Source organism: Furipterus horrens, unplaced genomic scaffold, assembly GCF_987537825.1.
Source record: "Furipterus horrens unplaced genomic scaffold, mFurHor1.1.pri manual_scaffold_5, whole genome shotgun sequence".
NCBI classification, from domain to species: domain Eukaryota; kingdom Metazoa; phylum Chordata; class Mammalia; order Chiroptera; family Furipteridae; genus Furipterus; species Furipterus horrens.
In genome coordinates, this window is record NW_028327175.1 from 59801250 (window position 1) to 59816178 (window position 14929).

Sequence of the window (14929 nt, forward strand, 5' to 3'; positions counted from 1 at the left end):
TTCCTTTATGGACGTGAAGAGCAGTTGATATTTTCTGCCTTCTAGGATTTTCTCTAACAAAGTAAATATATTTTCGGCATAGATGAGATAGAAAGAGACTGAACTGTAAATGTTCTCAATGCAATTTGTGTTTGTGGCAAACGTGGGGGAAAGCTTTTTCTTTATGTGGGAAAATTGTTTCTTTTGTGTTATGTGAGCAATATATCCCAAGTTTCAGGGCTTTTGACAAGTTCTATAGAATCTCTTTCATGAGTAGATGGAAACTTTCAAACTTCACGATCTTCTGCCAGGTAGGACTGGGTGTCATTTACTGGTTTGAGGCTGGATCCATTTCAAGGCAAGGTGTGGTGGTACAACAGTGGTGGGATGGTAAAATGTGCAGTCAAGTCTTGTGCATCTAGTGTTAAATCTATAGTGTTCTGGATGACAGAAGGGACATTCTGTTTTCTTACAAGAAGGGAAGTGACAGCAGAGCTGACTACTAGAAGACAGTGTTTGTGGTGTAACTGTTGGGTTTGGAGGGAGTATTGGGATTCTGCTCATAGGAGTGAAGGGACAACCTGGCTTAGTACATTTTCATCATATTTACAATTTGGATGGACAGACAAACATTTTTTCAGCAAATTTACAATTGGAGAATGCTTTGCAAGGTAAAACAGGGTGATGGTAAGCACATCCACCCCCATTTTTACAGCAGGCCAGTACTTGCAGCACTCCAAAAGATTTTTCTGGCCTCTGCACCACGCTCGGTTCACCCATCGCTACATTTGCGTCGGCCAGCTGCCTGCTCATGAACTACAACTGCCGTGGGGGGAGGAAACCTCTGAGCCCCTTGTCCGAGGCTGCAGTTTGGTTTACAGGTTTCGTTCCTTCAAAGCACACGTCCCCTTTTAGATCTAACGTGTATCCTGAGAGGCCAGGAATGCCATCCAGCAGCACAGAAACTTGAGACTTCCAGGTTTTTCTGGTTGTACAAGATTGCATATCTGCATAAGGTGTCCTGAAAGTACCCAAAGGTATGTGCAGTCTTCATCCTGACTCATGGTTTGATGCCACTACTGTTTCCTCAGACAGCTTTGGCTTCTTCAGAATAAATGATCTTGTGTCTTCATGCACCATGGATTCCAAGTCATAGTAATCTTGACTGATTTGCAATTTCTGCAGTTACTGGATCAATCTGCAGCCAGGGTAACAGTTGCTGCTGTTGAGATCCTAGACTATTTTTATTTTATCTATCTCCTTTTATTTCCTCTTCTTTAATTGGGTGACTTATTCCAGAGGTCCTGCTTTGCCCCTGGACCATTTCTACCAGCGCTTCTTCTTGAGATGATTGAATTCTGGAAGGAACTGGAAGTGTCTGTTTCTGTTATTAGAAGTAAATTAGGAATTGAACATGCCTTAATGACAATAAATAAATTGGGTAATTTTTTCAGTACAAACATTTAACTCAAGGAGTAAAGGAACAAACACTTTAAAGTACCTGAAAAAATTGGAACACAAAAACTTTACTAAATATTGGAAATAATACAACTCGAGATTAATGTCTGCCTATTTTACTTAAAAGTGATCTTACTAATTACCCTGGCTGGTTTGGCTCAGTGGATTGAGCATCGGCCTGCGAGCTAAGTGTCGCTGGTTTGATCTTCCAGTCAGGGCACATCAGAGAAGGAAAACTCTGACTCCAAAAAACCTCCGCTGCCTTGCGGCATACCTCTTCAGGGGAAAGGCTAAGGGAGTAAACCCCGACAGAAAATCCGGAGCCGGAGTCCCTAAGGCGGTTTGACGTTGTAGTCAACACCGGCAACTCCTGCGGCGCACCTGAAGCCAAGCTGTATTGACTCCGTCTTTCCCTTGGATCCTTCAGCTGCGAAGAGAGGGGGGGTCTGCTGCATGGGCAACAGCAGACCCTCCATATCACCCTGCCCAGGTTCTGTAGCTTCAGCTTCACTGGAGAGGACACTCCAGCGTCATCGCAAGATGTCGATTCAACACGGGAGGAGACAGATACCGTGTCATTCCCAAGTCGGACTGCACAGCCATTCTTGGCGGTGCAGATAGACTCTTAAGAAGCCACACCATCGTCTCTCGAGGCTCTGTAGCTTCAGCTTCACTGGAGAGGACACTCCAGCGTCATCGCAAGATGTCAATTCAACACGGGAGGAGACAGATACCGTGTCACTCCCGAGTCGGACTGCACAACCATTCTCGGCGGTGCAGATAGACTCTTAAGAAGCTACACCATCGTCTCTCGAGACGGACGGCTGCCGACGACGATGACGATCTTACTAAGAAACAATTTTCACTAAATGATTACTCTGGAAATCTACTTTTCTTTTTCTTTCTTTCTTTTTCTTTTTGTCTTTTCTGCAAACACCACACATTTTCTAGAATTCCATGAGATTTAGCATTCCATCATTTTGTGTAAGAAAACTCTGATGCTGCTTCATTGCTACAGAAAAAGGAGTTTATATTTTCTATGACCAAAACACATTCTACTACAATACTTGGTTTCTTGGTACTTTGCTTTAAATTATATGCACCTGCCTCATCCAACCATTAAAATCAATAGGCAAGGTTCAGTGGATTTTGCATTTTGCTCAAATACTATCCCTAGAATAGAAGGTTGTCAGTTTAGAACTATGTTTCCTTCATTTTCCAGCATTTAAACTACTTCACCAGTTCTGTTCCTCTTGGAAAACAACCGCTCTTCACAAGATTTAGATTGTAATAAATAACACTGTGACCTCAGTCTAGAAACTATGTAAAGATGACAAGCCCTTTAGCTTCAGTGATTTGTACTTCTCTTTGCATCCACACCTTCTCCTAAGCATGGAGGCTGAATACATAGACCTTCAGAGTAGAAAAATGCCAATTGGAATATAAAAATTTCACCAATTTGATACTGGTTGCCATGTGATATATAGTCTGTACAACCCAAGGCCCTGTATGGCTTTTGGAATAAACAGTAGTTGCTTTCAGTTTTAGGACTAAACTGTGTAACATGAAGCAGAGAAAGGAATTGCTTACCCTCTTCCTGCTTCAAGGCAAACTAAAAATTAAGCTCAGCATGTCATCACATGCTTACAGGTGACTTATGAGAGCCTTCTTTATAAATAGATTTTGAGAGTGCCAAGGTTTCCAATGAAAAAGGAAACCATTAACATGTTATATCATTTATTATTTTCATTGTAGGTAAAACAGACTACTGGTTCCCCTTAGACAATAACTGATCCTTCAAGTGCTATAAGAGAATCATAGACAATGGCCCAAATTATTAAATTTGTTGCCAGATAGGTAGACTGTATTTTTTTTCTTTATATTAAATCTTGGGTGATACTAGTTAACAAAATTATACAGGTTTTAGGTGCACAATACCACAATACATCTGCACACTGTATTGTGTGTTCGCCACCCCAAGTCAAGTCTCCTTCTGTCACCATTTATCCCCCCATGCACTCTTCACCTCCCTACACTCCTTCCCACGATCACCACACTGTTGTCCACGTCCATTTTTTCTCTGCTTTCTATTTTTTGTTCAGTCCATCACCCCATCACCACTGAGAGCTGTGAGTGTGCTCTCTATCAATGAGTCTGTCTCTTCGTCGTCGGCAGCCGTCCGTCTCGAGAGACGATGGTGTAGCTTCTTAAGAGTCTATCTGCACCGCCGAGAATGGCTGTGCAGTCCGACTCGGGAGTGACACGGTATCTGTCTCCTCCCGTGTTGAATCGACATCTTGCGATGACGCTGGAGTGTCCTCTCCAGTGAAGCTGAAGCTACAGAGCCTGGGCAGGGTGATATGGAGGGTCTGCTGTTGCCCATGCAGCAGACCCCCCCTCTCTTCGCAGCTGAAGGGTCCAAGGGAAAGACGGAGTCAATACAGCTTGGCTTCAGGTGCGCCGCAGGAGTTGCCGGTGTTGACTACAGCGTCAAACCGCCTTAGGGACTCCGGCTCCGGATTTTCTGTCGGGGTTTACTCCCTTAGCCTTTCCCCTGAAGAGGTATGCCGCAAGGCAGCGGAGGTTTTTTGGAGTCAGAGTTTTCCTTCTCTGATGTACCCTGACTGGAAGATCGAACCAGCGACACTTAGCTCTGTCTCTATTTTGCTTGTTACTTCAGTTTGCTTATTGGATTACACATATTAATGAAATTATGGTACTTATCCTTCTATGACTAGCTTATTTCACTTAGCATAGTGCTCTCTAGTTTCATCCATGCTATTACAAAAGGTTAAATTTTCTTCTTTTTTATGGTTGAGTTATATTCCATTGTGTAAATGTACCACAGCTCCTTTAATCACTCATCTACTGATGGGCACTTAGGTTGCTTCCAGTTCTTGGTTTTATAAATTATGCTGAAATGAACACATGCATGCATATATTCTTTCGAATTAGAGTTTCAGGTTTCTTAAACTATGATATGTCCAGAAAGTATCCAGCCACAAACTATGAAAAATAGATGCATTTATTCACAAAGATACAAGAAACATTGTACAAAGGACAAGGACGCCTCAGTCCCCTTCAAAGTAGGCACCTTGGGACCTCACTCAATTCTCCAAATCGCCATAATCTGCCCCATTGTATTTTCCTGAATCTTATCAATGGTCTGAAATCTCTTCCCTTTCAAAGGTGATTCTGGTTTTGGGAAAAGCCAGAAGTTGCAAGGCACCAAATCTGGGCTGCAGGGGGGCTGAGTCACCTGGGTGATTTAATGTTTCACCAAAAACTCTGCACAAGACGTGATGCATGAGCGGGTGCATTGTCAAGATGAAGCTGCAAGTCACTAGTTGTCCAAAGCTGCGGCCTTCTGAATCATCCAAATAGTTTCCATGGAGGAATTTTCAAGATCAATGCAAAATTTGATAGAGATTTGTCACTCTACCTGCTCAGTCATTTTGAATGCAATGACTACACATTAATATGCTCACTCAACAGCATCTACTGCCCCCACTGACTAGTACAGTGAAGAGTGAAGTCATCATTGTTCACGCATGCACATTCCAGCCCAATATTTTTTGCTGCCAGGTTACATCAATGTCATGCAAACCATTCTCGTTATATTAACAATGGCTGGACTTTTTCCAGACAGACCTCATATATTCCCAGATTTGGTGTCACTGGGTCATAAGGCAGTTCCATTATTATTATTTGAGGTAATTTCATACTGCTTCCCACAGTGGCTATACCAGTTTGCTTTCTCACCAAGAGTGCACAAGGGCTTTCTTTTCTCCATACCTTCACCAACACTTGTTGATTTTTTGATGTTAGCCATTCTGACAGGTGTGATGTAATACTTTATTTTAATTTGCACTTCTCTGATGATTAGTGATATTGAGCATATTTTCATATGTCTGTTGACTGTGTGTGTGTCCTTTTTGGAGAAATGTCTATTCAGATCCTTTGCCCAGTTTTAATTGGATTGTTTGGGTTTTGGTGTTGAGTTTTATAAGTTCTTTAAAATTTTTGGATATTAACCCCTTATCAGATGTATTATTGGTGAATATGTTCTTCCATTCAGTGGGTAGTCTTTCCATTTTGTTGATGGCTTCCTTCGCTGTGTAAAAACATTTTAGTTTATTGTAGTCCCATTTTTTAATTTTTTTCTTTTCTTTCCCTTCTCTGAAAAGATATATCAGAAAAAATATTGCTGTGAGATATGTCCAAGATTTTACTATGTTTTCTTCTAGGAAAAATTTCATGTGCACTTGAAAAGAGTGTATATCCTGCTGCTTTGGGGTGAAATACTCTGAGGACATCAATTAAATACATTTGATATAGTATGTCATTTAAGGCTATCATTTCCTTGTTGATTTTCTGTCTGGAAGATCTATTCATCAATAGATCAATGAGGTGTTACAATCCCACTATGACTGTATTACTGATAGTCTCTCTCTTTATGTCCATCCATATTTGCTTTACATATTTAGGTGCTCCTGTGTTGGGTGCATAAATGTTTACCAGAGTTATGTCCTTTTATTGAATTGCTCATTTTATCATTATGCAGTGTCCTTCTTTGTCTCTTTCTTACTATATATGGCCTGTGTTTTAAAGTCTATTTTGTCAGTATAAGTATTGCTACCAGCCTTTTTTCCCTTTATTTGCATGAAATATCATTTCGCATCCCTTTTCATTTAGTCTGTGTTTATCTTTTGTTGTGAGGTGAGTCTCTTGAAGACAGCATATATGTGGGCCTTGTTTTCTTATCCATTCAGCAACTGTCTGTTTTTTGATTAGAGCATTTAATCATTTACACTTAAAGTGATTATTGATAGGCACATATTTATTGCCATTTTATTCTCTTAACTATGTTCCTCTGTTTTTGTTTTTTCTTCTTCCTCTTCTCCTCTTCCTCCCCCTCCTTTTCTTCCTCCTTCTTCAAGCAGGCCCTTTAACATTTGTTGTAACACTGGTTTGGTGGTAACAAACTATTTTAGTTTTACTTGTCTGGAAAGCTCTTTATTTCTCCTTCAATATAAAATGATAGCTTTGCTGAGTAAAGTAGACACACAGTCATCTTCACACACACACACATAAAAATACATGTATATAAGTTATTAATAGTATTCAGAATTTTTTATAATTTCTTCTTTGAATTTTTCAAGTTTTTTTCAAATAATGTGTTTTCTTTGAAATCAGAAAAAAAAAAAAAATATATATATATATATATATATAGTTTGTTGGAAATTATTTAAGCCCTGAATTTAGCACAGGTGGTGTTTAAGACACTTACATATATGTAATTTTTGTTGTTGTTGTTCAGTCAACTTCTAGTGAAACAGTCATAGCTAGTAAGATTTTTTTCCTAAGGCATTTTTTTAAAGCAATTTTAGGTTCACAACAAAATGGAGAGAAGGGTACAGAGATTTCCCATTTACTCCTGCCCCTACAAGTACATATACTGCTCTAATATCAACATTACACACCAGAGTGGTACATTTGTTACCATTAATGAGCCTACATTGATACATCATAATCACCCAATCAATGTCCAGTGTACTTCAGGATTCACTCTTGGTGTTTTGATTCTGTGATGTAAACCGTCATTATAAAATCATGCCGAGTATTTTTACTGCCCTAAAAATCCTCTCTGCTCTACCTATTTTCTCTTCTCCACCACCCACCCACCACTAGCTGGTGAGATTTTTAGAGTCTGAAGACCTTAGATTCCCTATTCCTGATGGAAATGACCCACTTTTATAATTGGCTTCATAGATGCTATTAGATGAACACAATGATTGAATCACAGTGACCCCTGTGAACCTGAGGACCACTGGGTCTTTGGGTGCTGGAGCCTGAGGAATCTCTGCTTGTAAACTCTTACATTTCCATTGTAGCCTAATAAATCTCTAATTCTAGTATGGAGAAGAAGGAGGGAAAGAACAGGAAGCCCCAAGCCACGGCAAAGTTCTATCAGCAGCAGTTTTAGAAGGAACAGAGAAGTGCTTTGATCCCAATCGATGGGTGCCACAATGTTAGCATATTTTAAAGATAATGACGTATATTTAATAGTCATAAATGACCTATTCACTGAAGAGTGAGAACTTAGGGTTTTATTTTAGAATTTTGAATCCCATATTTCAGGGAGAAAAAAACTATGCTGTATTTCAAACAACACCTTAGCTTTAAATTTTTCCCCTTAATGTAGTCAGTGATTTCAAATAACTTCCAAATCTAATCACTAAATATTTCTTTTGTTGCTTGAAGCTGACCTTTTAGATTTGGAGTACTGAAAAGCACAGAGAAAAGCTAGTCCTCTTCTGCCACTTGTCTGGACTCTCAGGACTAGCATGCTTAATTTAATAGCATACAATCCGAACATTCTCCACATACACTCTGTCCTCTTGGCAGCCGCCCCTCAGCAAGCGCTGGGCCTTGAGCGTCTTTTTTTCTCCCCATGGTATTTTGAAATACATGTAGAATACTTCAGAATTTTTGAATTTTTTTAAAAAGTATTTAGGAACTTGATATTTTATCTCTGGTTTTTCCTGTTTTATATTTTCAAATAAACTTAATTCACTGTGCTTCACTTAACATTTGTATAAAGTAGATATTCCCTTATAGTTGTCAAAAATATTTCAGCCTACTTTTGTATAAATCAAAGGCCACTTAGAGGTGTCTGGCCCCATTCTAAAATTAGGTCAGTACATCCACAAAATGTTTTCTATCTTGGGAGACCATCCATGCCAAATGCCATCTGCTTCCTTCTGCTCCTCCTCTCCCCCTAGAATATCTTCTAAGTAATATTTTCTGCTTCTTAATTCTCTTTCTGTGACAATATCAAAAACATCAGACCCAAAGGAGATATCATATTAGGATAATTAATACTAGCTATTGTAATGAACAACAATTGTCAGTGGCTTAACATAATTCAAGTTAATTCTTGTTATGCAAAGTCCACTAAATCTTTCCTTCAAGCAGTTATTCAAGAATCTGGGTTCCTTCTATCCTACAGCAGCAGCATCTTTTAGACCCTCAGCATCATTTATTTTTAGCAGGGTGGTCTGGCAAAGAGAGAGAAAAAGAGTGGAGGCTTTCATGGAATATGTTGTGATCGAACTGCAAACTCATTGGCCAGAACTCAGTCACATGGCCCTGTCTAGCTACAAGAGGGGCTAGGAAATGTGGTGAATTGTGTGCCATGAAGGAGCCACTACAGGTAAACACTAACAGCTTCTACCACATAGAGAACCTTGAAGTTCTTTCCACAGTCACATCATTTCAGGTGACCAGCCCTCTTCTAGGGCATAGTTTGATGCACACACTCCTCTTACCATTCTAGCCACACTGCTGCCCTCCCTCTGGTGTCATCATTTTAACTCACCCAGAATTATTGTTCCCACCGCCCCAGTAAATTACCTTCTGTAAACTCTCACCATTCTACTTCAAGTTCCAGGTTGGAGTCAAATGCTTCCAAAGCTAATAAGTATCCTTGCCTCAGGTTGTTTATCTCTTCAATGCTTGTAAGAAATAAAAAACAAGAGAGAAAGAAGCCAACAGAATCATCACCAACTATCACAAGAAACCTTTAATACTAAGTATTAGAAACAATAAAATGGATACAATGAAAATTCTAGAGTAGACAGAAGCAGAAATAAGAAATTATACTTTTTTTGTAAGAGACTAACAATATTTTCTGATAACTGATCATCCCTACAGTCCTTCAAAATTCCCTGAGATGAAAAGACAAATCCTCGGCGCCAGAACAGATAGCCTAGGGGTACATACTAGAGTTATGACACAACTGGTCTTAAGAACAAGCTGCAGAGGAAACATTTTGTAGTTTTCAGACCTGATGTCAGTGACCCAAAGATGAGCTGAAATATTCTGAAAAGCAATCTCTTATACTAGACATCACTACTACACCAGATATTTTTCTTCCCCAGAAACTAATTTAAAAAACAAACAAACAAAAAAACCCATGATGAAAAGAACCTGTTCAAACACTTAGAGAAATAACAGGAAATATTGTTGGATTTCTTAGTCTTTGTTTCTCTCCATCCAATCAAGCATATATAATAAAATAATGTTTCTATTTGCTTAATTATTATGATGTGTTTTCTTTATAGGGCATGTTATAAGTTTTCAAATTTAGGTTTAACTTATTAACTTCTCTATATCTCTTTAGTAACTCAAGAGAGTACAACAGTCCATTTGACTTAAATTGACCTATTGTTACTCTTGAAATGTTTTAAAATCAAAATTATTCTTATGTTTTACATAAGGCCAGACTTTTCTTGGCTGGGTGGGGTAATACTTGGCATTTTAATTTAAAGTGAAGAAATAACTTAGACTAGAATAAAATATTTTCCCTGGCTCTTTTACTTACAGGAAATCATAGATTATTTTTTCCAAAGAGTGAAGAAGAAATTTTGTATGAGTAATAAGATAAAATTTTACACAAATAACCAATAACATGAGTTAGACAGCTGTTGTTTATAAATTCTTTTACTTGTACCACTTCTCTGGAAAGTTATTTAATTTAGAGGAAAAAATCACTTAAAGTTCAAAAGAATAAATGCTTTGCTATTGGGAGCTTACTATGATATGGAACAAAGTTCAAATCATTTTTAATGTTAATAATTTAAACTGTAAAGTCACGAATAATGTGATACTTGGATTTTTTTGGTTGCAGAAAATGTACACCTGAAACCAGTTTCAGGGATAAGTGGAAATTGACTATTATAAAATTACAGGTTCTCTCTCTCTCTCTCTCTCTCTCTCTCCCTCTCTCCCTCTCTCTCCCTCTCTCCCTCTCTCCCTCTCTCCCTCTCTCCCTCTCTCTCCCTCTCTCCCTCTCCCTCTCTCCCTCTCTCCCTCTCTCCCTCTCTCCCTCTCTCCCTCTCTCTCTCTCTCTCTCTCTCTCTCTCTCTCTCTCTCTCTCTCTCTCTCTCTCCCTCTCTCCCTCTCCCTCTCTCCCTCTCTCCCTCTCCCTCTCATTCTGTCTCTCTACTTCTCTACCTGTCTCTCTCTGTTTCTCTCCAGGCTAGATTTCTGTGCTTACCAGGTTGAAATGGAAGAAAATCTGGCTGACAAAGTACTCTCCTCTTAAGAGAGTACTTTAACCAAGACCCAATTCTTAATTCCCACAAATGTATCTCAGCTTGTTCCAGTTTGAATCAGGTTTTGAACCTCTGCTCCAATCAACTTTGGCAGTGACTGGGTCATTTCATTCAAATGAGGATTAAAATTCCACTGCTGGTATAGTTCAAGTAAAAGCAATATCTCATAATACAATGGCAAAAACAATGTTGAAATTAAAACATGGAAATTTAAGCTTTCACAATGATTAATCAACTACCTTAACTGGAAACTTGTTATTAATGTGAATGATTAGGTGTCTGCTTTAGTAGCATGTCACATGTCAATCTCAATGAGCTACTTAAAGGTCCAAGTTAATGTTCTCATACCATCACTGGCTTCCTCAAACATCTCACAACTATGAGGCAGATTCCCATGGACATAGCTCATCATCTATCTATCTACCTATCTATCATCTGTCATCTAACCACTGTTCTGTACTGACATATAGACTCTGAATTGCTTACCTTCAGGGCATCAATCACAAAGACCATGATGCGGATATTATCCTTTGGAGTTCTAGTACACAGTAGTCCTCTTCATATGATAGAACATTTAGAGCCTGTCATGGTTCGTTATGTTTGTGTGTCCTATAATCTAATTCTCCAACTGCATTGCAAACTTGTGGAGGCCATGTATTAGATAACTGCATTAGTAATCTATGGCCATATAACAAATTACAGAAAAGATTAGTCTCTTAAAACAACACACATTTATTATTTCACACAACTTCCGAGTCAGAAATCTGGGAACAGCTTTTCTAGGGGCTTCTGACCCAACAGTTTTCATGAGGATGCTGTCAAGCTCTCAGTAAGGACTGCAACTTTATGAGAAGTCATCTGATGGCTTGGCCAGACTTAGAGGGTCTAGTTCCAAGGTAGCTTGCTCAGGGGTCTTTGGCAGAAGGCCTCAGTTCATCACAATATGGGCTTCACAGGGCTGCCTGAGTGTGTTGATGGTATGTCAGCTGTTTTCCCTAGAGCAAGTGATGAGAGGGAGAAAGAGAGAGCCACAGCCACAGTGCCTTTTTGCGACTTCGTCCCCAAAGTCACACACAACTTCTGCTTTATTCCAGTGGTTAGAAGCAAGTCCCTAAATCCAGTCCCTACTCAAGGGGAAGGAAATTAGATTCTACCTTGGGAATATCAAAGAATTGGTGGGCTATTTTTAAAACTACCATTAATGTTTTAATGGCATCTTCAGCATTTACTTCTGAACCACTACTTAACTTTTGTTTGATTCATTGCATTGTACAATTTACCAGTGAGGAATAGGTGTGTGATACTGTGATTTATGATAAGAAATATATATTTGATCTTCATCCCGCTTTTGGCACAGCCCCTAAAACCCCGGGAATTTCCTAGTGATGAGAGCAACAGAGGTGTCTTGTTATATTAATGAGTGATTTTCTGACTCCACTTAAGGATGGGAGCTGGTTTCCAGGAGAACCAACCATGTGATTAGAGGTTTGGAACTTTCGGTCCCGCCCCTAGATCTCTAGGCAAAGGAAAGGGCATGGGGTTGAATCGATCACCAATGGCCAGTGATTTAATAAATCATGACTATGTAATGAAGCCTGTATAAAAACTTTAGACTGAGTTCAGAGAACTTCCAATTAGTGAACAAGGGGAGATTTTAGGAGAGGGGTGGGCATGGAAACTCAGCTCCTCTTCTCCATATCTTGCCCTATGCGCCTCTTCCATTTGACTGTTCCTGAATTACATCCTTGTATAGTAAACCTGTGATCCAGTAAGTAAAATGTCTTTCTGACTTCTCTGAGCTGCTCTAGCAAATTAATTGAACCCAAGGAAGGAAGGGATCATGGGAACCTTTGCTTTATAGCTGGTCAGTCAGCAGTGCAGGTAACAAGCTGGACTTCTGACAGGTAACTCAAGTCCAAGGGAGGGGGGGGTCATTGGAACCTCTGGAGTGGTCATTGGGACCTCCAGTTTGTAGCTGGTTGGTCAGAAACACAGGTAACAACCTGAAATTACCACTGGTGGCTAAAGAGGGAGGGGGCATCTTTTGGGACTGAACCTTTAACCTACAGAATCTGATGCCGTTTTCTGGTAAAGTGTCAGAATGAAGTTGAATAGTAGGACACTCGGTTAGCATTCACAGAGAATTGGTGGTGCTGTGAGGGATTCCCTCCCCCCACATTGGGCACCAAAAAAGAGCAAATGAACATCATACCTCGAAATATTTACTTTTTGTTTCCAACTTTCTAGAAAAGTGTTTAATTTACATGTTTATCACGTTCAGTGCATTAATTGCATTGATTAATTAATTGTACATTTATCCTTTCCTTTAATAACAATTATTTGAGCCCAGACCCCAACCCAGAGAAATTAAGTCATAATCTCTTGTAGATTAGGGCTTGGTATTGGTACTTTATATCATTCCTCAAGTGATTCTAATATATGTCTGTTGACAAGAACTACTGAACTAGATTATTTTGAATGTCTTCTTCAGATCCAACTTCCTATGATTTATTCTATTCCATAATAGTCTTCTGGCAATACAGCAGTTTCTTCGTGGAACACCCATACAAGAATGGTATCTATCTAGTACCCAAGGAGGTCCAAAAGACAGTTCAGGAAAAGATAATAGGTATTTCTCAATCTCCTGGCACGTGATATCTCTCTAGGTATTTGAGTATATGAAAATTATATTCCCAGATGCTCTTTTCTCTGATTGACAGAGAATACCCTGGATAATACCTGCATCTGCTTTAATTGTTAATTGTGACTAAGATTATAACTAAATGAGGCATAGAATTTTTCTCAGCTGGGATAGGAACAGGAATTCAAGAGACCAGAGAGGATCCTGCAGAGATTCATCCTAAGGGAGGATGTGGTATGCCTTATGTACATTTTTTGGAATTTGCTGGCTGAGCTTATAACTAGATAATGTCTGCTTCACATAAACACTGCACCTGAGGGTAAAGACAGAGGCATCAGCTTCCTTCCCCAGCTTCCTTCTTCCCTATTTTGTATGCAAAGCTTCTACAAATTCACTTCTCTTTGTCTGGCTACAGACTTTTTTTTCCTCTGGGTGGATCTGAGCTCACTCAGAAAACAGGGTAATTTTGAAAAAAACACCACACCTACAATTGAAAAGAATTTCTTAAGGCCTCTTATAATCTTTTTTCTGTTGCCTCTTACACCATCCAAAATCAAAACAGCTGAATCCAGAACCCAGGTGGCAGCTGTTCAGGCTTGGCACCAAACATCCCTTGGGACTCAGGGTGTGACTGTTTTAGTGAGATCAGTCATAACCCATGAGACATCTGTGGCTACTTTCTAACTATTTCCATTGCAAAAGGCCCTAAGTTATTTGAATCATGACATTTTTATTGAAAAGTAAACCAAGGATGATAAAAGGCCTATGGCCACACACACACACACACACACACACACACACACACACAAATCATAGATTCACAATTGGGGTCCACAGGAAGCAAATCTGTGCATGTTCACTGCATACTTGAGTCATGGGTGCACCAAGGATGGGACTAGAAGGCAAAGATCAGATCACCTCTACCACACAGGTTAGCAAAGATAGGGATGATGTTTTTATTTTTAAAGCTATCTTTGGTCAAAGATATATTATACAGATGTGACTTTTTAAAGTTATTTCTTGTACTCTTAAGTCTCTTGTTACAATAACATAATAATAATAATAATAATAATAATAATAATAATAATAATAATAATAATTTTTGCTCACCAATACCACGCCAGGATCCTATATATCCTTTATATACTTTCTGTTATAGAAACCTCCCAACTTCCCTAAAAACTGTTTATTTGACTATCCCTGTGTTACAGAAATGGAAACTGAAACCCAGAACAATGAAGGTCCCTACCCAATAGTAATTTTCACTTCAACCTTTTCTCCTCTATCCTCTTACTCCTTTTCTAGCTTTCTTTCTGTGCCACCTTCATTTTTCTTTTTCTTTCTCTCTCTCTCTCTCTCTCTCTCTCTCTCTCTCTCTCTCTCTCTCTTTCTTTCTTTCTTCATTTCTCTCTCTCTCTCTCTCTCTCTCTCTCTCTCTCTCTTTCTTTCTTCATTTCTCTCTCTCTCTCTCTCTCTCTCTCTCTCTCTCTCTCTCTCTCTCTTTCTTTCTTCCTTTTTCTTTCTCTCTCTCTCTCTCTCTCTCTCTCTCTCTCTCTCTCTCTCTCTCTCTCTTTTCTTTCTTCCTTTTTCTTTCTCTCTCTCTCTCTCTCTCTCTCTCTCTCTCTCTCTCTCTCTCTCTCTCTCTCTCTCTCTCTCTTTCTTTCTTCTTTTTTTTTTTTCCCCTTGATTTTTCTTTCCCTCTTTGGGCTTCAGGAGCAGGAAGTTCAGAATT

General features: G+C 39.3%; 1 pseudogene; it reads right to left on the reverse strand.

Annotated features, from left to right (window-relative positions):
• Positions 1-303: 303 nt before the first annotated feature.
• Positions 304-11069, reverse strand: LOC150008697 (zinc finger CCCH domain-containing protein 14 pseudogene; annotated as a pseudogene).
• Positions 11070-14929: the final 3860 nt, after the last annotated feature.